We start from the raw sequence: 25,140 nt of genomic DNA, 5'->3' as shown, positions 1-25,140 counted from the left end.
GCCCTTCATTTGTTTCTACTGTTTTAGGACTGCCTGCCCAAGGACCTTGAATGCTTTGATCCGATCTGCCCGTGTCGCAATGTGAAGGAGTCGAGGTCTGTTAATCCATCACAGGAAGAACCCCTGCGATCAGCAAACCCAGCGTGGAGGTTTTATTATGATCCGTATGACACCGGCAGGTAGGAGGGTGAAATTTGGTGGGCAATACTTGTTTTTGAAACCTGCTTTAATTTATTCCAGGAAATCGAAACAGTAAAATCTCTTTCCGTCATCCCTTTTCCTCCTGCAAGCTACTAATACCATAATAAACCAGGTGGGGCCATTAAGGTGGGGAGGAGGTGACAGGAACTGCAGTGGATCAGTAGGGATTGTGAAAGCAGACTGGACTTGGATGTGACAGTGCAGCCGGGGCAGAGCACAGCATCCAGGCTGACACTCCCGGTGCAGTACTGAGGGGCTGCCTCACTGCCAGAGGTGCAGCCTTTCAGATCAGACGTTAAACCGAGGCCCCATCTGTCCTTTCAGGTAAACGTAAATGATGCCCTCGCACTATTTCAAAGAAGAGCAGGGGCGTTCTCCCTGGTGTCCTGACCAATATTCATCCCTCACTCAACATCACACAAAACAGGTCATTATCTCATTGCTGTTTGTGGGAGCTTGCTGTGCACAAATTGGCTGCCCCTTTTCCTACGTTAGAACAGTGACTACACTTCAAAAATACTTCATTGGCTATAAGGTGATTTGGGGCATCCTGAGGTTGTGAAAGGTGCTATATAAATGAAAGTTTACCAGTCGAGGTCAGTATTGGGCAGGTTGGTTTGGATAGAAGATTGTGACGACCAGTTGCTGGTTTAGTTGGACCATTTGGGTCAGTGGATAATAGTGATCACGATCAATCAGCCACCTGCTTCAGAATAACCTTCAACTACAGAGGGAACCTGTAAAACAGAGAACTTCAAAATACGGGTATGCTGCATTTCTTTCTCCAGCACAAGTTGGAATAAAAAGGAACGCTGCTTGTTATTTATATAATGATTATTTTGGAGCCAATTTGTGTTGTAATGTCACCTCGTTCTCATGCCCTCCTTTGGTATCCACCCTCTCTCCTGAGGAAATCCTCGATGCAAAATCTTGTAAACGATTCAACAATTTAGCTGCATTTTACTGAGGAAGTGTCTCTGCCCACTCCCAATTGGAAATGGAAACCATCCCAGGGCTTCGAGCCACAAAGCACCGTTAACCTTTGTACTCAATATTAAAACACTGCTTTAAAAAATATGTATTTCTAATCTATCGCTGATTTTCTGGCTCTAACGCGCAAATAAATTAGTTGGGGAAATATAGTGAATTGTGGAACTTTTTGCCCTTCTTTCTCTCCTAAGAATTGTGATTTCCACTGACACCAACAGCCTCAATTCCTTGCCCATGAGGCCAATCTTCAGCTGTGAGCCAGGCAGCCAGTTGCTGGTGGGCTATTCAACCTTGTAAGACATCAGAGCTAAGCCCTTCTGTCCTTCCCCATTGGCCCAGAATTTGCTGTAGTAATAAAGGCAAGGCTGCCATTGTTCGCTGTAATTAGAAGGAAAAGCTGATAGCAACTTCCGGCTTCGGCAAATATGAAGTTAAACACTTAAATGCTGAAATTTCTGTCAGTGACATCTCGCTTCGCCACATCGTTGTAGATGGAATCTGTGCAAAAATCGCTGTTGGGGCGTGAACTGATTACCCACTATTATCACTGCAAATGCTGATGAAAAGTTTGAGCCTTTTTCAGTCAGGTGTAACTGAGTTTTTAATGACATAGTAAGTCATATATTACTGCTGAGCACCCTCTCTCTTGCCCTGAAAATTAAATTTTTACAAGTGTAGAATCTCTTTCCCTCGGAAGAAAATTAGTGTTGCGGATTTTTTTTGTTTAAAGTCTGAGTTTGTCTATTTAAGTTTCTCCCTTAATCGCCCATGTGTCAGTCCCAATCTTTATTTCACTTTCTATGCAATGATTTAAATAATTTATATTTCCTGCTTTGCCACCTGTGAGGATTCTTCAATCTGATTGGCTGATCAGCTTGCCTGCTGCCTGCCCATTTGCTGGATGCTACAGGCCCGCTGTGGAAGGCGCCAAATTCAAACTGGCATTGAAATAGAGGAACTATGTGTTCTGGAGCCCGCTAAAGCTTTCCGGGCTGCTGTTATCGAGATAAGCAGAAAGCACTGGCTCTTTGCCACTGACAGCGATATCTGGGGATATCCAGTTGGGTTGAGCTCAGACTGATATCTTTTCTGCTCTTTAGACTGTTTCAGTCCTCTCCTGGTTGGTTTCCTACCTTGTACTCACACCACCACCACCACCCCCTGCCCCCTTATCCAAAACTCCACTGCCTGATTCTAACTTGCACCAAGTCCCATTCACCTGTTCCCCTATCACCTCTGTGCTCACTGATCTACATTGGCTGCCGGTCTGGTAACATCTAAATTTAAAAATTCTCATCCTTGTTTTCAATTGCATCCAAGACCTCGCCCTCCCTATCTCCATAATCTCCTTCAGCCCAACAACCCTCTGAAATCTCTGCCTTTCTCTGATTCTGGCCTCCTGCACACACTTGATTTTTAATCGCTCCACCATTGGCGGCGGTACCTTTAGCTGCTTTGACCCTTAACTCTGGAATTTGATCCCTAAACCGCTCCGCCTCGCTACCGCTCTCTCCTCCTTTAAAACACTCCTTAAAACCTACCCCTTTGACCAAGCTTTTTGTCAGCTGTCCCAAATCTCCTTGTGTGGTTCGGTGTCGAACCTTGCCTGGTACTGCCCCTGTGTAATGCATTTTTCTACACTATATAAAGCGCTATATAAATGCAAGTTGTCAGACTGGGAGCCAGTCTAGGTCAGCACACACCGGGATGATATGATAATTGAGTGGCTGTATGATAGAGCAGTGGAGTGTAAGAGGTTACTGACTGGACTAATGATTAATGCAATGCTTTTCAGAATCATTGTTTGAAAAATTATTCAGGCAGGAAGTGAAATGGCAATTTTTGCCCTCTTGAGGTAGCTGAGAGTTTGCGCAGGTGAGGTAACCGCTTGCCGAGGCCTAGATTGTTACCTTGGTGATAGAAACATCTCGACTCTGAATGAAATGGCTGCCAAGTGTAAGTTCCAGCACCTTGAGCAGTGTAGTTTTAAATTGGTTTCAAAGGTGCAGCCTCCATATGGAAAATTTGGAATACGCACAACTTGATGGAAACCAAGATTAAAATTGCGGTGTTGAATTGTGCTGACATCTCGGATCCTAAAAATGAGCTTGTTTGTTTATTGGTAGAAATTTTAGGCTTGAGTAATTAGACTGGAGAATTTTCCTTTTCAGCCTGTAAATGGGTGGCAGTGAACAGTGTAGGCAATCTCTATATGCTGAAACTTGGCATGTAGCACATGACAAATGCCTTGTGATATGTTGGTTGTAATCCAACTTGCTCGTAAATAGGGTATGTGATGACTTGGTTTCTTTTATTTTCATCACATTTCACATTGGCTAAGTCAAATTAATTCGTTAAGGTGAGGTCTGTACTAACAGAATTAAATCTTTACCCAGAGAGTGCTTAGAATGTGGAACTCACTACCACAAGGGGCGACTAGATAGATACATTTAAGGGGCAGCTAAACAAACATCAGAGAAAACAAAGAAAGACTTACATTTGTATTTGTGGCCTTTCACGACTGGATGTCCCAAAGTGCTTTACAGCCAATGAGGTACTTTTGAAGTGTAGTCACTGTTGTAATGTAGGAAAAGCAACAGCCAATTTGTGCACGGCAAGATCCCACAAATACCAATGTGTTAATGGCTAGATAATCTATTTCTGTGATGATGGTTAATGGTTAAATATGGGTCAGTACACCAGGGATAACTTCCCTGCTGTTCTTCGAATTTGTGCCATTGGATCTTTTCTGTCCACCTGAGAGGGCAGACGGGGCCTCAGTTTAACGGCTTATCTGAAAGATGGCACCTCTGACAGTGCAGTGCTCCCTCAGTGCTGCATTGGAGTCAGAGTGAAAGGAATAAAATGTTGTGTTAATAGGATTAGTTAAAGTAGGGTGGGAGGAAGCTCCTGTGGAGCATAAACACCAGCATGGAGCGGTTGGATTGAGTGGCCTGTTTCTGTGTTGTAAACACAATGTAATATATGCTGTGTCCTGTCACTTTAGAGGTTGTCATTTGGTAGCAATCCGCACTTGGTCAGAAACTTGTCCTGCATTGGGACTTGAATTCATGATCTAGGTGCAGACTGCAATGCAGCTCTGAGGGTATGCTGAATTATTGGAGGTGCTGATGTTTTGGTGCTTGTACTGAGGCTCCATCTGTCTGTTCAGTTGGATGTTTGGAATGCCCTGGCATTTTCTGAAGTGGAGCAGGGCGTTCTGCTGGTACCTTACCCAATATTCCTTCCTCAAACCAACGGGACCCTGTTGCATTGGTCATTCATCTAGCTGTGCTTCCATCTTGATCATTTATGTTTTTTTACTTACAGAACAACTGCACCCCATTCTGAGAGTTGTTTTCAGATATATAAGAAGAGGAGGAGGCCATTCAATCCCTTTAGCCTGTTCCGGCATTCAAGTAGATCATGGCTGATCTGTAGCTTAACTCCATTTACCTGCCTTGGTTCCGTAAAGTTTAATACCCTCAGCCTAACAAAAATATCAATCTCCATTTTCCATTGACCAGTGCCCTCTTCCCCAGACTTGACAGCTTTTTGGGGGAGAGAGTTCCAGATATTCACTACCCTTTGCGAGAAGAAGTGCTTCCTGACATCACCCCTGAAAGGTCTAGGTCTAATTTTAAGGTTATGCTCCATTGTCCTGGAGGAAATGGGGTGGGCAGAGAGAGACTATCAACTCCTTTATTCATCTTAAATATCTCAATGAGGTCATCCTTTAATCTTCTATACTCAAAGAAATACAATCCTAGTCTGTGCAATCTTCTCTCATAATTTAATCTTTTAGCCCGGGGTTAAGGGAGTCTGTATTAGAATTAAGTGATGAAATGTGATTGTTTAACTGACAGTGGTATGGAATCACTGTACCAGTTGATCTACCAGCTAAACAGATGATTTTTCTGTGATTACTTAGCTGACTTGTGCTCGATGGAGCCGGGGCCATTGATATATGCCTCAGTGACCTTGGCTAGGGAGAAGAAAATTCAGTCAGGCTGCCTTTTCTTGCTCGCTGTGTAGTGACCTCAGTGGAAAGCGCATATGCATGGACGTCATTGTGAGAATCTGCTTTGGCTTGGCCATCAATGGTCAAGTCACTCATTGATCCTGATTCTCAAGGTTGATGTGTGAAGATTGGCTGCTGGGCAAGGTATTGGAGATCTGGAGCAGCCAGACTCCTGCTTCCCCCTCAGTTCCAACTGCTTCTCTATAAAATGGAGCTCTGGATCTCTCAACAGAGGAGAAAATAGAAAGTCAACATTTGCCGCGAACACACTGAAGGCGATTCCTGACATTGTGCAATTCTTGTTCCTCTGCTAGTCCTCCTCTCACAAATGGAACAGTGGACCTTGGGCCCTATGACCGGATGATGGCCAGAAGGCGGTACTCCTTGTCTCGCCTTCCAGATGCCTACCAAGCAGATGATCCCCTCCGCTCGCTGTCCCAAGGGATGGGTTTGGGCCACTCTGACTTGAGCCTCAAGGCCTCCCTGTTGGACAGCGGGAAGAAGCGGGCGCAGCTGGTGGACCGTCTGAAAGAGGCACATGACCTTTTGGAGGGGCAATCTGAGCAGCTGCGGAAACGAGAGGGTCAACTGTTGGAAAGCAAGGCCAAGATTGAGCTGCTCTCCGTCAAGCAGAAAGTAAGTGACTTGCCTCCTGTTTTTTTCCCCAGACAGGTTGAAAATGTATTTTCAAGTTTAATTAGTGCTGTGGGAAAGTCCAAAACTAGGTGCCAAACCCACAACTTCCACTACCGAGAAGGACAAAGGCAACAAGTGCATGGGAATCACCACCACCTGCAGGTTCCCCTCCATGTCACACACCATCCTGACCTGGAAATATATCACCATTCCTTCATCATGAGGCCAAAATCCTGGAACTCCCTTCCAAACGGCACTGTGGATGTAGCTTCACAATGCGTACCGCAGCAGTTCAAGAAGGCAGCTCACCAACACCTTCTCGAGGGCAATTAGGGATGGACAATAAATGCTGGCCTAGCCAGCAATGCCCACATCCCACGAATGAGTTAAAAAAAGATAGTCACTAATAAATCCGATAAGGTGTTCAAGAGAAATTTCATTGCCGAAAGTGTTTTATTTGTTAATTAATGATTTTTTTAAAACATCTTTTAGCAATTGGAAAATTCCATTTCTCAACTGGAAGGAGAGAAGGACATGCTGGAAATGTCGCGACTTGAAGACCAAAAGAAAAGTGGAGCATTGCAAGATAAGTAAGATGGCCTTGCTGCTTAATGCTTTGTACATGGGTTTGTGTGTGCATGCAGATTGGGGCGGCACAGTGGTGCAGCGGTTAGCACCGCAGCCTCACAGCTCTAGCGGCCCGGGTTCAGTTCTGGGTACTTCCTTTTGCGGAGTTTGCAAGTTCTCCCTGTGACCGCGTGGGTTTCTGCCGGGTGCTCCAGTTTCCTCCCACAGCCAAAAGACTTGCAGGTTGACAGGTAAATTAGCCATTGTAAATTGCCCCTAGTATAGGTAGATAGTAGGAGAATTGAGGGAAGGTGGGGATGTGATAGGGAATATGGGGTTAATGTAGGACTGGTATAAATGGGTGGTTGATGGTCGGCACAGACTTGGTGGGCCGAAGGGCCTGTTTCGGTGCTGTATCTCTAAATAAAATAAAATAGAATACTCTTTGCTGGAGTAATCTGAAACTAGTCATACAGCTCCAGCTCTCTGCTCAGAGCTCTGTCTCAGAATCTCACAGTACAGACAGAGGCCATTCGGCCCATTGTGCCTGTGCTGACTCTTTGAAAGTGTTATCCAATTAGTCCAACTCCCCTGCTCTTTCCCCATAGCCCTGTAAATGTTTCTTTTTCAATTTATCCAATTCCCTTTTGAAAGTTAATATTGAATCTGCTTCCACCACTCTTTCAAGCAGCACATTCCAGATCATAACTCCAGTCCTGATGGGTTCTGATGAAAGGTCACTGACCTGCAATGTTAACTTTGCTTCTCTTTCCACAGATCCTGCCAGACCTGCTGAGTATTTCCAGCACTTTTTTGGTTTTATTCCAGATCATAACTCGCTGCATTTAAAAAAAAAAATCTCCTCATTTCCCCTCTGGTTCTTTAAATCTGTGTCTATTGGTTACCAACTCACCCTCCAGTGGGAATGGCTTCTCTTTATTTACTCTATCAAAATGTCTCATAATTTTAAACTCCTCTATTTAATCTCTTCTTATACTTCTCCACTCTGAGAGGAATCTCAGCTTCTCTCGTCTTTTCATGTAACTGAAGCCCCTCATCCCTGCTTCAAATGTGTATCTACCCTCCCCTCAGAAGATGTGATGGTCTCTTTCTGAGCTCCCTGCGGCAGAGCATTCCATGCCCTAACAAGTCTGCGTTTTATATACCTACCGGTGGATCTCCTGTGTCAATGCTCATCATGAGTTAGAGATGTGGTGAATGTTTTTGAGAGAGGTTCTGAAATTCTAATCCATGTATTCAAATACCTCCATTGTCTTGCCCCTCCTTATCTCTGCAACTTCCGCCAACCCTACAATGCTTTGTAACCTTCGCGTTCCTCCAATGCTAGCCTCTTGAGCATCCCCGCCTTCCTTTGCTCTACCATTGGTGGCCGTGCCTCCAGCTACCCAGGCCCTCAGCTCTGGAATTCTCTTCCTAAACCTCTGCACCTCGTTCCTTGAGACGCTTCTTTAAAAATCTGCCTCTTTGACCAAGCTTTAGGTCCTATGTCCTAATATCTCCTGAGGTTCAGTATCAGATTTTATTTGAGTTTGCACTTGAGAATCGCCTTGTGGCATTTTATTATGAAAAAGCAAGTTGTTGTTGAGTTGTTTGGCAATAGGCGGTGTCTTCACGAAATGGCCAATCCTGTCTTCACCTGAAATCAACGCTTCACAATGGCCAGTGAAAGCGATCAGCTGCACTGCGCTATATCTGGAGTCTATGAGACTCAGCACCATCAAGGTCAGCTCCCTAACTAAATGGTTGTGCCACTGCTCTTGACTTTGATGTTCCCACCTGCTGTGAGGGTAATGTGCAGATGACATGAAAGCTGCGATATTTGACTGCAGTGTAAATGGATGTCACTCGCTGTGAAACAGCCTAAGCATGATAATCGAGACTGGGTGAAAGGAAGAACAAACTTGCATTCATATAGAGCCTTTCACAACATCTTGATGTACAAAGCACTTGAAGCAGCTATCGAAGTACTGTACTTCAAAAGTGTTGTAATGTAGGAAAAGGCAGTCAGTTTGCACACAGCAAACTCCTGCAAACAGCAATGTGATAATGAGCAGATAATCTAACCTAGTGGTGGTGGTTGAAGGATAAATTAGCCAGGACACTGGGAGAACTCTGCTGCTCTTCTCCAAAATAGTGCCATGGATCTTTTGCGTCCAACTGAGAGACCAGACAGGGCCTTGGTTTAAACCCTCATCCGAAAGACAGCATCTCCAACAGTGCAGCACTCTCTCAGTACTGTACTGGGAATGTCAGCCTTGAATGTGTGCTCAGGTCCCTGGAGTGGGACTTGAACTCAGAAGCTTCTAACTCGGAGCTGCCCACTGAGTCACGAATGACACCTGATAAGGGAGTGATAGGTTCACAGTCTAATGGTGAGCGTACTGTTCTTGTGCAATGAAGAATTTACTGTTCTCCTTAGGGTTTTGCATCTGGAAGCTGAAATGGCAAAAGCAAAATCCTCATTGGACCAAATCAGCCGCAGCCATGGGTCTGCACCGTCAGCTCCCTCTTTCACATTCTCCTCGGCAAAATTGGAAGATGTTGCACTAAAACAGGTGAATGCTTTTATAGTGGTTTATTGTTGTAACTTATAATTTTTTAACATTTGCCAGCTGGTCCCCTTGACGTTGCACGTGGAAAGTTCAGACACAAGTGTCGTGTTTAGGCGGAGGGAAGGGGTTAGAGGGCAAGAGTTAATTGGACTAGAGCTGCAAAGGTCCTTATTTTTATATCTCAGTTATAAATTCCTGTGTTGCCACTTATAATGATATAATATGTCAACTTGTCACGCTGCAGTTACAGCTCCCAGCAGGGCGATCACTTATGACGACTGTAAGTAGAGCACGTGTGGCTCGTGAATTTGTTTCTGTCTGAGATTGGGGCTCTGATTCAGGAATGAAGCTGATTATTTTCATGGACTCTGCAAAAGTAACATTGCTGTGAAAGATAGAATGGCATTGGTGATTCCGGAGTAAAATTGGGCAGCGCATTTTCACACACAGTCTAGTATACATTTGTCACTTGCTCCCCTCAAAAAGCTGTGGCTGTTGGGGGCTAACTGGAGCTTTCAAGACTGAGATCAATGAATTTATGTAGGGTGAGGGTATCAAGGGGTTATCGAGCGATTCACGGAACAGAAGGAGGCTATTCAGCCCATTGAGTCATTGCTGGCTCTCCACAGAACTATGCAGTCACTCCCACTCCCCAGGTCGATGCCCGTAGCCCTGCTATGGGTATGCATCAGAGGTGGGCAAATGGAGTTGAGATGCTGAGCAACCATGATCTAATTGAATGGTGGTGCAGGCCCGAGGGACTGAACAGCTTCCTCTTGTTCCCAATGTTATGGACAGACGCGGTTAGAGCAGATAGAGTAGCATTGGTGTGGGAGACAGAACCAGTCTTTTTGAGATGTGGACCCCATCTGTTCCTTTGTCCAAATGGCCATTCTTCATATGTGAACTCAGGGCTTGCTGGCAGGCTATTGAACCATGGCCAACCTCGCTCGCGTTCTCAACAGACATTCCCCACGTGCATACTTTCTAAGAGGCCTGGCTGTTTGGTTTTGCTCCTTAGTTGGAATATCAAAGCCAACTGTAATATTCCCTAATTCTACCCTGGCTGAGACTGTCGCAGGACAGACTATGGATCCATGCCGTAACCTTCCAGTTCTGGGGGGCACCAGTCCACGCTGCCGAGCTTATTTGTGAACGAGTTATCAGAGGGTACTTGAATGTGTAAGTGAAACAGATATTCATATTGAACAGCTTTACTTCAGTAGGCATCTCCCGAGGTTAAATTCCTGTCCTTCAACTTTGTTCAGACAATTCTACCTTGCAGACTAGTGACAAGGATTTGTGTTCTTTCTGGAGGGTAGCCTGCTCATACACAGCCAGGCGTGTTCAGACTTGTTCCTTTTGAAACTGGCTGACCTGCTGTCCTTTAGTTTACTGGAGAGGGGAGCAGTGCTGTGTGTTTTGCAAAGGGAACCAAACCTCATTTACTTCCACTTTAATCTTCCATATTCAAATTTCAGAAACCCCCGATTGTACTGATTTTGATAAAATCTTGACCTGTATTGTTTGTGTTCTTCCCCTTTTTCACCTCCCTTTCTCCATCACTCTTTTTTTTAAAAATTCCCTGGGGGTCACCAGGGGAAGGACAGCCTGATACGGGAGCTACAGTCAATGTGGGAGACTCTCCGAGTTTACAGAGATCGGGTGAGGACCCTGGAGGAGAAGCACGATAAAGCTAGAGAAGACTTGAGGAACTTTCGGGAGGTTGGTCTGCCTTTACGCTGCGCCTTGAATAGGAGTGTTTTGGATTTCATAGAATCATACAGCACAGAAGGTGGCCATTCGTCCCATCATGCCTGTGCTGGCCCTTTGAAAAAGTTATTCAATTGGTTCCACTCCCCCACTCTTTCCCCATAGCCCTGCAAATAGTTCCTATTCAAGTATTCGTCTAATTATCTTTTGAAAGTTACTATTAAATCTGCTTCCACTGCCCTCTCAAGCAGTCCATTCCCGATCCTGACAACTCGCTATATATATATAAAAAAAAAATTAATCTTCCCTCTGCCTCTTTTGCTCATCGTCTTTTAACTTTGTGCCCACTTGTTACTGACCCTCCTGTCATTGGAAACAGTTTCTCCTTTTTGACTTTATTAAAGCTCCCCCTAATTTCAAACACCTCTGTTAAAAAGAAAGATTTGCATTTGTATAGCGCCTTTCTCGACCACCAGACATCTCAAAACGCTTTACAGCCGATGAAGTACTTTTGAATGTTGTACCATAGGATATGTGGCAGCCAGTTTGCACACAGCAAGATCCCACAACCATTAATGTGATAATGACTAGATAATCTGTTTTTGTGATGTTGATTGAGGGATAAACATTGGCCAGGACACTGGAGATGACTCCCCTGCTCTTGCAAATAGTGCCATAGGATCTTATACATCCACCCGAGCAGGCAGATGGGGCCATGGTTTAATGTATCATCTGTGCTGCAGTCCCTCAGTACTGCACTGGAGTGTCAGTCTTGATTTTTTTTTTGATTAAGTCTCCCCTTAACCTCCCTGCTCGAAGGGGAACAATCCCAGCTTCTACAGAAACAAAGAACAACACAGCACAGGAACAGGCCATTCGGCCCTCCAAGCCTGCGCCGATCTTGATGCCTGTCTAAACTAAAACCTTCTGCACTTCCAGGGACCGTATCCCTCTATTCCCATCCTATTCATGTATTTGTCAAGATGCCTCTTAAACGTCGCTATCGTACCTGCTTCCACCACCTCCCCCGGCAGCAAGTGCCAGGCACTCACCACCCTCTGTGTAAAGAACTTGCCTCGCACATCCCCTCTAAACTTTGCCCCTCGCACTTTAAACCTATGTGCCCTAGTAACTGACTCTTCCACCCTGGGAAAAAGCTTCTGACTATCCACTCTGTCCATGCCACTCATAACTTTGTAAACCTCTATCATGTCGCCCCTCCACCTCCGTCGTTCCAGTGAAAACAATCCGAATTTATCCAACCTCACCTCATAGCTAATGCCCTCCAGACCAGGCAACATGCTGGTAAACCTCTTCTGTACCCTCTCCAAAGCCTCCACATCCTTCTGGTAGTGTGGCGACCAGAATTGCACGCAATATTCTAAGTGTGGCCTGACTAAATTTCTGTACAGCTGCAGCATGACTTGCCAATTTTTATACTCTATGCCCCGACCGATGAAGGCAAGCATGCCGTATGCCTTCTTGACTACCTTATCCACCTGCGTTGCCACTTTCAGTGGACCTGTAAACCCAGATCTCTTTGCCTGTCAATACTCCTAAGGGTTCTGCCATTTACTGTATACTTCCCACCTGCATTAGATCTTCCAAAATGCATTACCTCACATTTGTCCGGATTAAACTCCATCTGCCATTTCTCCGCCCAAGTCTCCAACCGATCTATATCCTGCTGTATCCTCTGACAATCCTCATCACTATCCGCAACTCCACCAACCTTTGTGTCGTCCGCAAACTTACTAATCAGACCAGCTGCATTTTCCTCCAAATCATTTATATATACTACAAACAGCAAAGGTCCCAGCACTGATCCCTGCGGAACACCACTAGTCACATCCCTCCATTCAGAAAAGCACCCTTCCACTGCTACCCTCTGTCTTCTATGACACAGCCAGTTCTGTATCCATCTTGCCAGCTCACCTCTGATCCCATGTGACTTCACCTTTTGTACCAGTCTGCCATGAGGGACCTTGTCAAAGGCTTTACTGAAGTCCATATAGATAACATCCACTGCCCTTCCTTCATCAATCATCTTTGTCACTTCCTCAAAAAACTCAATCAAATTAGTGAGACACGACCTCCCCTTCACAAAACCATGCTGCCTCTTGCTAATAAGTTTGTTTGTTTCCAAATGGGAGTAAATCCTGTCCCGAAGAATCCTCTCTAATAATTTCCCTACCACTGACGTAAGGCTCACCGACCTATAATTTCCTGGATTAGGGCGGCACAGTGGCGCAGTGGTTAGCATCGCAGCCTCACAGCTCCAGGGACCCAGGTTCGATTCCGGGTACTGCCTGTGTGGAGTTTGCAAGTTCTCCCTGTGTCTGCGTGGGTTTTCTCCGGGTGCTCCGGTTTCCTCCCACAAGCCAAAAGACTTGCAGGTTGATAGATTAATTGGCCATTACAAATTGTCACTAGTATAGGTAGGTGGTAGGGAAATATGGGGACAGGTGGGGATGTTTGGTAGGAATATGGGATTAGTGTAGGATTAGTATAAATGGGTGGTTGATGTTCGGCACAGACTCGGTGGGCCGAAGGGCCTGTTTCAGTGCTGTATCTCTAATCTAAAAATCAATCCTTGCTACCCTTCTTAAACAAAGGAACAACATTGGCTATTCTCCAGTCCTCTGGGACGTCACCTGTAGCCAATGAGGATGCAAAGATTTCTGTCAAGAACCCAGCAATTTCTTCCCTTGCCTCCCTTAGTATTCTGGGGTAGATCCCATCAGGCCCTGGGGACTTATCTACCTTAATGCTTTGCAAGACACCCAACACCTCCTCCTTTTTGATGAGTCTGAATCTGCTGAATCTGATGAAAGGTCACTGACCTGAAACATTAACTTTGTTTCTCTCTCCACAGATGCTGCCAGACCTGCTGTGCATTTCCAGCATTTTTTGTTTTGTTTCAGATTTCCAGCATCTGCAGTATTTTGCTTTTATCCCAGCTTTTCCAGTCTCTCCACATAACTAACGTCACTCAGCCCTGGTACCATTCTGGTAAATCTCCTCTGCACCTTCTCCAAGGCCTTTTATATTCTTCATCTTTGACTCTTCCTGCATTTTCTTTTTCCAGTAGTCATGAGGCTGTGTGAAATGTGTGGCAGATGCCTTTGTAACTGAGCTGGGTGAATCCATACTGGAAGTGCCCCAGATTCAATTTGATCTGTGCGTCATTGACTGATCTTGCCCAAGGCAGCACGGGCAAGGGAGGGAATGGATCCGATTGGCCTCCGCTTAGCTTCTCCTCCTGACTGCCAGCGGCTGATCAAAGTATAAGTTGTGTTTCCTTAACGAGGCCAGGGTTAGGCTCGGGAATGTTGCCCCTGATGGTTAAATAGCTTACTGACTTTGTCTAGAAAGTGCACGTTGGGATGGTGAATGAGAACAAAAGTGAGTGCCTTCCGAGGAACATAATCTCCCGGGAGAATTAAACCCCAGGGCCAATAAGGGAAAAATATTCTGGGGACCATTCCTCTCTGACCCCCCTCAGGCGATTACAAGGACCATGTTGATCTATTTTAAATAGCCAAGTGGTGAAGGATAAAACTGGAGCCCAATTTTTACACTCTTTATAAGCTTTTATTTACAGATGCACACATTACAAACATGCACCTCCAAACCCAACAACCGCAGTTTCAGTCTGCTCTTATTTATAGGAGCACAAGTGAATCCCCAGTTAATACCCACCATTTGAATACAATTAAACACTCAATTACTATACAATTAACACATGTATGCTGTGGAACCAATTATTGTCCATATAATTGTTCCAATTAATATTCCGAGTTTCCTTCGTTGCTTCCAGGCTCAACATTCAGCGCTCGTCCAAACCAATGAGGCCAATCAAAGACTGACCGATTCCTTGCAAGCGCAGACAGGCCTGCACGATGAGCTGAATGGGTTGCGCCGCAAGTACAGTGAAGCCAGTTTGGTAATTCTGTTTAGACAAAGTGTTAATGTTTAAGAACTGTTTAAGGTACCCCAGAAATTGAAAACAGCCGCCGGATTGGTCTAGTTGCAAAACTCTTTGACTGCGGGGGCATTGCCCCCAAGACTGACCCCTTCCCACTGCACATGAACACCCCCGCACACAAACATACGTTTTCCATTTGGGGTCACTGGATGATGACGAGGATTGCTTGCTTTGTTTTTCTGCTTTTAGCCCAAGGGAGCTGCGGAGAATTGTGAACATCGAAGAGCTTCTCCAACTCAGATTTTCTGTCTCACAAGAACACAAGAAATAGACTATATGGGCCATCAAGCCTGCTCTGCCATTCAATACGATCATGGCTGATCTTGGGCTTCAATTCCACTTTCCTGCCCACTCTCCATATCCCTCAATTCCCTGCGAGACCAAATATCTGTCTATCTCAGCCTTAAATGTATTCAATGATGGAGCATCCACAACCCTCTGGGGTAAAGAATTCCAAAGGTTCACAACCCTTTGAGTGGAGTCATTTCTCCTCATCTCAGTCCTAATGATCGGCCCCTTATTCTGAGACTGTGCCCCCGTGTTTTAGATTCACCGACCAGTGGAAACAATCTCTCAGCATCTGCCCTATCCAGCCCCTTCAGAATCTTGTATGTTTCAATGTGATCACCTCTCATTCTTCGAAGCTCCAGAGAATACCGGCCCAATTTACTCAACCTCTCATTCCAGGGACCAATTTAGTGAACCTTCGCTGTACCACCTCCAATCCAAGTATATCCTTTCTTAAATGCAGAGACCAAAACTGCATACAGTATTCCAGATGTGGTTTCACCAAAACCCTGTGCAATTGTAGCAAGATGTCTTTATTCCTGTATTCCAAGCCCCTTGCAATAAAGGCCAACATGCCATTTGTCTTCCTAATTGCTTGCTGTACCTGCATGCTTACTTCCTGCGTTTGTTGTACACAAACACCCAAGTCTTTTTGAACAGCAACACTTTCATGCCTTTTAAAACATATTCTGCTTTTCTATTCTTAGGACCAAAGTGAGTAACTTCACACTTCCCTACATTATACTCCATCTGCCATCTTGTTGCCCACTCATGTAACCTGTTTATATCTTTTTGCAGCCTCTCTGTGTCCTCCCCACAGCTTACTTTTCCACCTAGCTTTGTATCATCAGAAAACTTAGATACATGAGTCTGTGTCTCTTCATCTAAGTCATTGATATAGATTGTAAAGAGCTGAGGCCTCAGCACTGATCCTTGTGGCACTCCACTATTCACTGCCTGCTAACTTGAAAATGCCCCATTTATGCCCACTCTTTGCTTCCTGTCTGTTAATCAATCCCTTATCCATGCTAATTTATTATCCCTAACTCCATGAGCCCTCATCTTGCCTATTAACTTTTTGTGTGGCACCTTATCGAAATCCAGGTACTGATTCCCCTTTATCTACCCTACTAGTTACATCCTCAAGACACTCTACTAAATTTGTCAAACTGGGTAACTCAGCATGGAGCAGAGTAGCTTTTTCCTCTAGGAAAGAGAAGCCTAAGGAGTGACTTGCTGGATGGCTTTAAGATTATGAAGGGGTTTGATAGAGTTGACAGTTGTTGGAAAGTGTGCTCCCATTTTGCCTAATTATCCATCTGTCCTTGCAGGAGAAAGACTTGCTTTCTTCAAAATTGGTGAGACTGGAAGAGACTGTTGCCAAACTGCAGGCACAATTAACTGGTGCAGCGGCAAACAAGGATCGATTCTTACAGGTAAGATCTTTTGTGGGCTGATTTTCCATGGACGTCAATTACATCAGAGTGAAGAGAGTCAAACTCAGCCTAATGGGCTGTTTGCACCTTATGAGTCTTGACCATCTCCGTCCCATTTACACTTCTATGTCCCTTCCTTGATGACTTGTGTTTTGTAGGATGGGCCAAAGGTCAGTCCTTGGTAGTGTTTCACCAATTAAATAACCTTAAATATGAGATTGATGGAGCCTTACTCGCCCAGGGTATTAAGAGATGTAGAGCCAAAGTGACTAACCACTGCGCACCACTCACTGCGCTAACGCACTTGACATATCACATCAACTGGAGTCTGCTTGTCACTCTCGCTTTCTGCTCTCACTGCTGGCTAGCAGTACAAGTGTTGCAAAAATGAGAGCCGAGTGTGTAAGCCTCTCCGTGCCAGTAAATAGCCTCTCCATCAGCAAGCCCTGTGTAGTGCCTCCCCGTGGTGACATATGTAAACTGGGAACCCACAGTCCCAGGCAAATCTACAGGGGACTCGGAGGAGGCCTGGCTCCCAGATTCATGTCACGCAGGCCCATCGGCATGTGGTTCCGCCCTGGTGCCCACGAACCATACCCCCAGCTATGGGTAAATAGCCTCAGTGCCTTGTGGGTGTCTCGGGAGAGAAGAAGGCTAAATTGAAAACCCCAATAGAAAATCCAGAGTGGAGTCCCGCAGGCAGTTACCTGTTACTTATCAGGCAGCTTTCCGGCATCTCCTGCAGCAGACCTGGTACCAAACAATATTTTTTTAAAAATAAAAACAGGAAGTGCTGGAAATACTCAGCAGGTCTGGCAGCAACTGAGGAGAGAGAAGCAGATGAAAGGTCACAGACCTGAAATGTTAACTCTTCACTCTCCACAGATGCTGCCAGAACTGCTGAGTATTTCCAGCACTTTGTTTTTATTTCAGATTTCCAGCATCTGCAGTATTTTGCTTTTATTTTAGGTTTTTTCCCCTTTACTTTGGGCAATACCAGAAATGCCACGAAAGTGGGGGGGATGGGGGGTGGTGGTTCTTGATGCTTGGTCAACTCAGGGTCTCCATACCATTTACCCAGGCCTGCGCCCTGGAGAGGACACTCCAGCTGACATATACCCCGGACACAGTCCATTGTCTCCTCAGACGGACGGATGTCATGTTCGGAGCCAAAGTAGGTGGATGGCGTTAGCATATAGATCAGCCATGATCTAATTGAATGGTAGGACAGGCTCAAGGGGATGAATGGCCTCCTGTTTGTATGCTTCCATGTTCCTCAAGTCCTAAATTACAGGACTGAGCTCCATTACTATCAGTAGCTTGAAATGTTTGCGAACTGATTGGAACTTTGATTTTAAACTTGATGTGTAACCTCCACCCCCGCACCCCACCCCCCCGATCCCCAAGGCATCTTTGTACCCACCTGCATGAAGGAAATTTGATGAAGCAATATCTCAGTATGGTCTAGAACCCTATAACCAGGGGGCACAGATTTTAAGGTAATTGGCAGTAAAACCCGAGGGGAGATGAGAATCTTTTTTTTGACTTATCGAGTTGTTATGATCTAGAATTCGCTGCCTGAAATGTAATGGAAACAGATTCAATAATAACTTTCAAAAGGAAATTGAGTTTGAAAAGAAAGAAAGTGCACAATTGCGGGGAATGAATGAGGTAGCGGTACTGATTGGTTAGCTGATTGGATAGCTCTTTCAAAGAGCCAACACAGGCACGATGCACTGAATGGCCTCGCTCTGTGCTGTCTGAATCTATGCTATTCCCAGAAAGTAAAGAGCAGGACAGGTGAGATAAAAAGGGCGAATTATCACCTGTAAATCTTAAAAAAAAAAAAAATATTTTGTTTGTGTGTAGAGTGTAATGCTAAGAAAATATTGGCACAATGGTTCAGTGAGTGTTGGTTTCTAACGGCTGAGTTTTGCAGGAGAAGCTGGATTTGCACAAGCAAGTTCAGCATCTGACTCTGGAGTTGGAGCGGGCTCTGAGAGGGAGAGAAGGCTTCAATGACCAAGTCTCTGATCTCCACATGGAATTGGTGAGCACCAAATCTCAGGCCAACAGACAAGACCAGGAGAAAGTCTTACTGAAGGAAAAATTAGCAACCATCAAACAGGTATCCACTTTGCCTTTTTGGATATTGAATATAGCGACACAGGCATAATAGAGGCATTTTTTTGAAAAACAATCCACCAAAGCAGTGGTGTTCATTTTTACAAGGATAGAATTGAAAAGCAGAGAAGTTACATTAAATTTGTATCGAACCTTGGCTTCGACTGCACTTGGAGTACGGAGCACTGTTCTAGTCACCCCATATTATAAAAAGGATAAAGAGGCATTGGATAAGCTGCAGACAAGATTTACAAGGATGGTATCAGAACTGAGAGGTTATACCCATGAGGAAGGATTGAGAAGGCTGGGGCTCTTTTCTCTAGAAAAGGGAAGGCTCAGAGGTGATTGGATAGTGGTCTTTAAAATTAAAGAACGATTTGAGAGAGTAGATGTAGAGAAGATGTTTCCGCACAGTGGCTCAGTGGTTAGCACCGCAGCCTCACAGCTCCAGCGACCCGGGTTCAATTCTGGGTACTGCCTGTGTGGAGTTTGCAAGTTCTCCCTGTGTCTGCGTGGGTTTTCTCCGGGTGCTCCGGTTTCCTCCCACAAGCCAAAAGACTTGCAGGTTGGTAGGTAAATTGGCCATTATAAATTGCCCCTAGTATAGGTAGGTGGTAGGGAAATATAGGAACAGGTGGGGATGTGGTAGTAATATGGGATTAGTGTAGGATTATAGCTTATACACACTACTGAGTCAGCGGCGCTTGAGATGGCTTGGCCATGTGAGCCGCATGGAAGATGGCAGGATCCCCAAAGACACATTGTACAGCGAGCTCGCCACTGGTATCAGACCCACCGGCCGTCCATGTCTCCGTTATAAAGACGTCTGCAAACGCGACATGAAATCGTGTGACATTGATCACAAGTCGTGGGAGTCAGTTGCCAGCATTCGCCAGAGCTGGCGGGCAGCCATAAAGACAGGGCTAAATTGTGGCGAGTCGAAGAGACTTAGTAGTTGGCAGGAAAAAAGACAGAGGCGCAAGGGGAGAGCCAACTGTGCAACAGCCCCAACAAACAAATTTCTCTGCAGCACCTGTGGAAGAGCCTGTCACTCCAGAATTGGCCTTTATAGCCACTCCAGGCGCTGCTTCACAAACCACTGACCACCTCCAGGCGCGTATCCATTGTCTCTCGAGATAAGGAGGCCCAAAAGAATAGTATAAATGGGTGGTTGATGGTCGGCACAGACTCAGTGGGCCGAAGGGCCTGTTTTAGTGCTGTATCTCTAAACTAAACTAAACTTGTTGGGGAGATCAAAGCTAGGGATCATAAATATAAGATATTTGCTAATAAATCCAATAAAGAATTCAGGAGAAAATGCCTTTACCCAGAGAGTTGTTGGAATGTGTAACTTTGTGCCATATGGAGTAGTTGAAATTTATATGGTAGGTGCATTTACGGGGAAGCTAGATGAATACTTGAGTGAAAAGGAGATAGAAGGATGTGCTTGTGGGATTAGAGGAAGCAGGGTGGGAGGAAGCTTATGTAAAAACGCCAGCATAGACCTGAACAGCCAGTTTCCGTGCTGTACGTTCTACAGAAATCTCTGTAACCCTTTCTCTATAGTTAACGCCTCATGGACTTTGCGTTTACTCAGCAGGATGAGGATCGATCGCTGACTGTCGTTTTGTGCTTTTTTTTTTCAGGTGAACGAGAAGCTCACCTCTGAGCTTGGCGAGTTCCGGCAGAAGTTGGAGCTGTGCCAGGACCAGCTCCATCAGCTGCAGGCCGAGAAGAAAATCCTCAGCAATCAAATCGAAGCTTTGGAAACAGAGCGTAGCCAGTTGGTCAGCGAGAAAGAGATGTTGATGACCGCGGTGCAGGCAGAGGACAAAACCCACGAGGAGGAACTCCTTAGTCTGAGGCAAAACTGCAAGGAACTCAGGTAAACACGGAAAAGTTGCTCATCCGTTGGGGAATCCATTGAGGGCAATGGCAGTTATTTATTTCTCCAATTGCATTACATGAAGGATTGGCCTGCTTCCCAGGTGAAGGTTAGACCATGCACGTACAACGATCTGTATTTATATAGCGTCCTTAACAGAGTAAAACATCCCAAGGCGCTTCAAAGGAGTGTTATTTGGTAAAATTGACACTGAATCAAAGAAGGAGATATTGGACAGGTAACAAAAATCTTGGATAAAGTTCACATTTCTAATCTAAAACCAGATGAGCAGCAGTCATCTCCTCTAGTGTCTAGTTTATGCTGGAATGAACTAGGATAAACTGAACACGAGAAGGAACAGCACTACAACCGCCTCTACCATCTACAGGAATTGGAGTCCAAAGATGAGATTTTCTGACTGTCACAGATGCTCTGGTCAGACCACAACTTAACTACTGCGCTCAGTTTTGATCACATACAAGGAAGGTATTCAGGCCCTGGAGGATATTCAGGGACAAACAACGTGACTGACCCCCTAGTGTCTGGGGATTAAGCTCGGAGGTGGCTGCAAGGTGGCTTTTTAAGATATATGTAAAGTAGTAAGCGGGATGACAAAGGTCTGGCACACAACTTCAAACTAAATTATAACAGAGAAAGGAGACAGGGTCAAACTAATGAGAGGCACATTTAGGGCTAATGTCAGGACTTCACAGAACAAGAAAACCTGCACGTAGGATAGTGGAGGCAAAAAGCTTGAAATTATGTAAAGAATACAGTTGAATGTCGTGATTGGGAATTGTTGGGTCTTTTCTCGAAAAATTGAGCCATGGTAGAATGAACATTCCTCCTCATTGGCATCCTTCTTGCATTCTCATACATCATCAAGGAATGGGAAACACAGGAAGTCACTAACAAGTTCCTTGTGACAAACCCCATCTGTCGAATGGCAGGCTTTGAATTACCACGGTGAGAGTGGTCTTTGCTAAACAGGTTCAGGACAAGCCAAGGCCCCTGTGCAGTCAACCGCCACCGCTGGGGCCTCAGTACAAACCCCATATGCATTTGTGGAGACCATGCTGCACTACGCCAAGGAGTGTCCCCTCTGTAGACTCGGTGGTGGACTAATCACATTAAACTCAGCAAATGAGGAGGCTATCGCTTGGCTCCAGGGATTTGCATTCGCTAAATAAAATAAGTAATGGAAGAGACTTGCACTTTAATCTTGGTGTCATTTTGAATTTCAGTTTATTTCCTTAACTGTTCCAATTTCTGTGTGTCTGTGTGACAGAGAGAGAGAGATGGTGGGCGCATTGTCCTGTCCTTATGATTGTGTCTAACCTATTGAGACAAATGCACAGCACCTCAGCAAGGATATACTGGAGAGGGTGCAGTGCAGATTCACTAGAATGACGCTGAGGCTCAGGGGGTTCAGTTATGAGGGGAGGTTGCATAAACTTGACTTGTGTTCCCTTGACTCGAGAAGATTGAGGTTGATTTGATTGACGTATATCAAATGTTGAAAGGATTTGATGAGGTATGTCCACTGGAACTATTTCCTCTGGTGGGGGAAGCCTGAACAGGGGCACATGAGCTTAAATTTGTAGCTGGGCCATTTAGGAGTGAAACCAGGAAATAGCTGTTCACACAAAGGGTAGTGAGATTTGGAACTCAACTCCCCAAAATACTGGTGACATTGGGACAATTGGAAGTTTGAAGACTGAGTTGGGCAGTTTATTTTTGTTGGGTAAGAGTGCCAAGGGATATAGAGCTAAGGTGGATTAATGGAGTTGAGGTACAGAACAACCATGATCTAATTGCAGGTTCGAGGGGCTGAATGGCCGACAGTTGTTCCTAAATTTCTCTGTCTGTAATGACCTCTTTCTGGGAAGCGATGGCTTAAAAATTGTTGCCCGCTGTTCAGAGCTTTGAACGTTAAGAATAACAAATTGACCAGAGGTGTTGAGGGAACCTTTTCAACTGTACTGATTGCCAACTGATAATCATCCATTCATGGTTGTTAACCTGCCTCTTTCCAAAATTGCGAAAGGTCATCAATATTGAAACGCTGCCATTTATGCTGACTTGAGTTCTTCTCCTCCTCAGGGCCTCTGAAGCTGAACTGAGAGAGCACAGGGGACGCCTGGAGGCTGAGCTGCAGCGGAGGGCCAAGGAGCTCGCTGCAGTTACTCTGGAGCAACATCAAATAGCTCAGCATTGGAAGGGAAAATGGCAAGAAACTGCCGTGGCTCTTAAAACCAAGGAGAAGGAGCTGCAACTAGCGGCTGTGAAGTATCACCGAAGGAATGAGAAGGTGTGGAGATTTTTACAGGAAGAACAGCAGTTGACTTATACCCCTTAATGATTTATTGCACTGATACCAGTTGCGTCACCGTATGGAGGTGTGGAGGCACTGGGGAATGGGGACAACCAACATTCACCACCTTAATGTACTGATTCTGTGGGCTGTGTAAGGCTGTGGTTTCATTACCATGAAGAGGCGTTGCAGTTATATAGACTTCAGTTAGATATCCTGTTTTAGATCTATTACAGCTATTGAAGTGCCGATAGAGGTGTTCAGAATGATAAAGGGTTTTGATGAGAGAAGTTGTGTAAAATTATTTCTGGGCGTCAGTGGTTTCAGATCATCACCAAAGGAACAGAGAGAGAGGGGCTTGGAGATTTTTTTTTTATGCGGGAAGTTTGTTAGGACATGGGATGCCCTATGAGAAACAGTAGTGGAAGCAGAATCCCCAGTAGCTGGTCAAGAGAGAATTGGGTGCATACCTGAAAAACTTTTTTAAAAGGGCAGGGAGTGGGGACTATGTTCTTTTCAAGAGGCCAGCAGAGTCATGATGGGCTGAAATGGCGTGATTCTAGAACGGGGCGTTGACGTGGCATAGCACTCCGGGACACTCGACTACTGCCTACTGCTCTCCCCTGTTTATTTCACTTGGTACTGCTGTCCCTTGTGAGGCTATTGTAAAACATGAAGCAATACAGCTGTGAGCCAGATGAACATCTGGATCTCTTGCTAGCTGAAGGCTGAGCTGTTTATTGCTGACAATGGTGAAGGGGTGCGTTAGACAAATGCTTATCTAAAATGTAAGGCCCTCTTGGGTCTTTAAAGGCTTGGTGGAATTTTAAGCGTGGAACTTGCCCATTAAGGTAAAAATAGTTGCTTTTTTACAAAAAAAAATACCATTCTGAGGATGCGGGCTAGAAAGACAGGGCAACAAGGGGATGAGCAATAAATGCCAGCTTTGCCACCAGTGCATTGGTGGCTTTCTCGTCCACTTCAAAGAGCAATCATGAGTCAACCACATTGGTGCTTCGTGTATAAGTCAGGCCTGGTTCAGGACTATGGATTTCTTTCTGTAAAGTACATCAGTGAGCCAGCTTCATGGTCACTTTTACTGTTGCCAACCTTTTATTTCCAGACTACAAATTCTCAAACTGCCATGGTGGGATTTGTAACTCATGGTCTGTAAATTGCTAGTCTGGGCCTCGGGATTCCCAGTCCAGTGACCTCACCATTACTGTACCCTAACATTTAATTTCGGATTAAACCAAAGCAGCCACCGGCTTGTTTAAGATCGATGCTCATTTTTTTGTGGTGGTTGCTTTACCCCTTTGCAGGCTGACATGTTGACAGATTGTGAGAGCTTTGCAGCTGATCTGGAAGAGCTGATTGAGCTGAGGGCTGCGTTAGCCAGGTACGGTACGACTGAGTGTGGCGTTAATGGGCTTTTGAACATCATCTTCTGTTTTTGTGAGTGATTTTACTCTGTAACCTTGATAGTCTGACAAGGTTAACCCGTTTTTGTTTTTTTTAAATCACTGTCCAGTGCACAGTATTTTGATATATGCAATGGTTTTGATCATTTGAAGTTATGTAGTATTTACAGCACAAAAACAGTCCATTTGATCCAACTGGTCTATGCCGGTGTCTATGCTGCACACGAGCCCCTCTCACCCTACATCCTTTAACCCCACCAGCATATCCTTTAATCCCTTCTCCCTTTTGTTTATCTATCTTTCCCCTTAAAGCCATATATGCCACTTGCCTCATCCATTCAATATTGTAGCAAGTTCCACGTTCTCAACACTATCTAGGTAAAGAAGTTTGCCCATCTTATATTTGTGGTCCCTAGTTTTGGACATCCCCACAAGCAGAAACATTTCCTCTACAAATACCCCATCAAACCCCATTGATAATTTTAAAGACCCCCATCATCCCTCAGCCTTCTGTTTTCTAGAGAAAAGAGCCCCAGCCTGCTCAATCTTTCCTGATACTTGTATGAATTGGTTAAAGTCAGTTGGTTTATAACTTGGCAAAGGGATTGAGAGCAAAGTTCCCGTAAACCGAGGCAAGTGGAGTTCAGTGGAACAATGGCCATACTGTAAAACAGCAGCAGATTTGAAGGGAAATCAGTGTACAGTTGGGTTTTTTTTAAACAGGGAAACATTTTTTGTAAAAATACCCAATTAACTGAGTTTACTGAGAATCAGATGTCGATCAGATGTTGCTGGGACATTTAAACACTTTCACCGTTATCCATTTTCTTCACTTGTGTCTTGCTGCATTTCTCTCAAACTTCCATTGTATCCTCTGACTCCATCCGAGCAATGCCATGGGAGATCCGCCGGTCTATGGTTGAATACTTGCATTTACCTAGTGCTTGTCGCCTCACCAAAATATTTCGAAAGTCTTCGCACAA

At 45.0% G+C, this 25,140-nt stretch overlaps 1 pseudogene; it reads left to right on the top strand.

The window, feature by feature from the left end:
* Positions 1–25,140, top strand: part of LOC137350653 (myosin heavy chain, cardiac muscle isoform-like) — a 101,712-nt pseudogene that overhangs the window by 9,603 nt on the left and 66,969 nt on the right.

Source organism: Heterodontus francisci, chromosome 35 (assembly GCF_036365525.1).
Source record: "Heterodontus francisci isolate sHetFra1 chromosome 35, sHetFra1.hap1, whole genome shotgun sequence".
NCBI classification, from domain to species: Eukaryota; Metazoa; Chordata; class Chondrichthyes; order Heterodontiformes; family Heterodontidae; genus Heterodontus; species Heterodontus francisci.
Note: the sequence above shows the minus strand (reverse complement) of the source record. Positions and strands in the feature narration are given on the sequence as shown.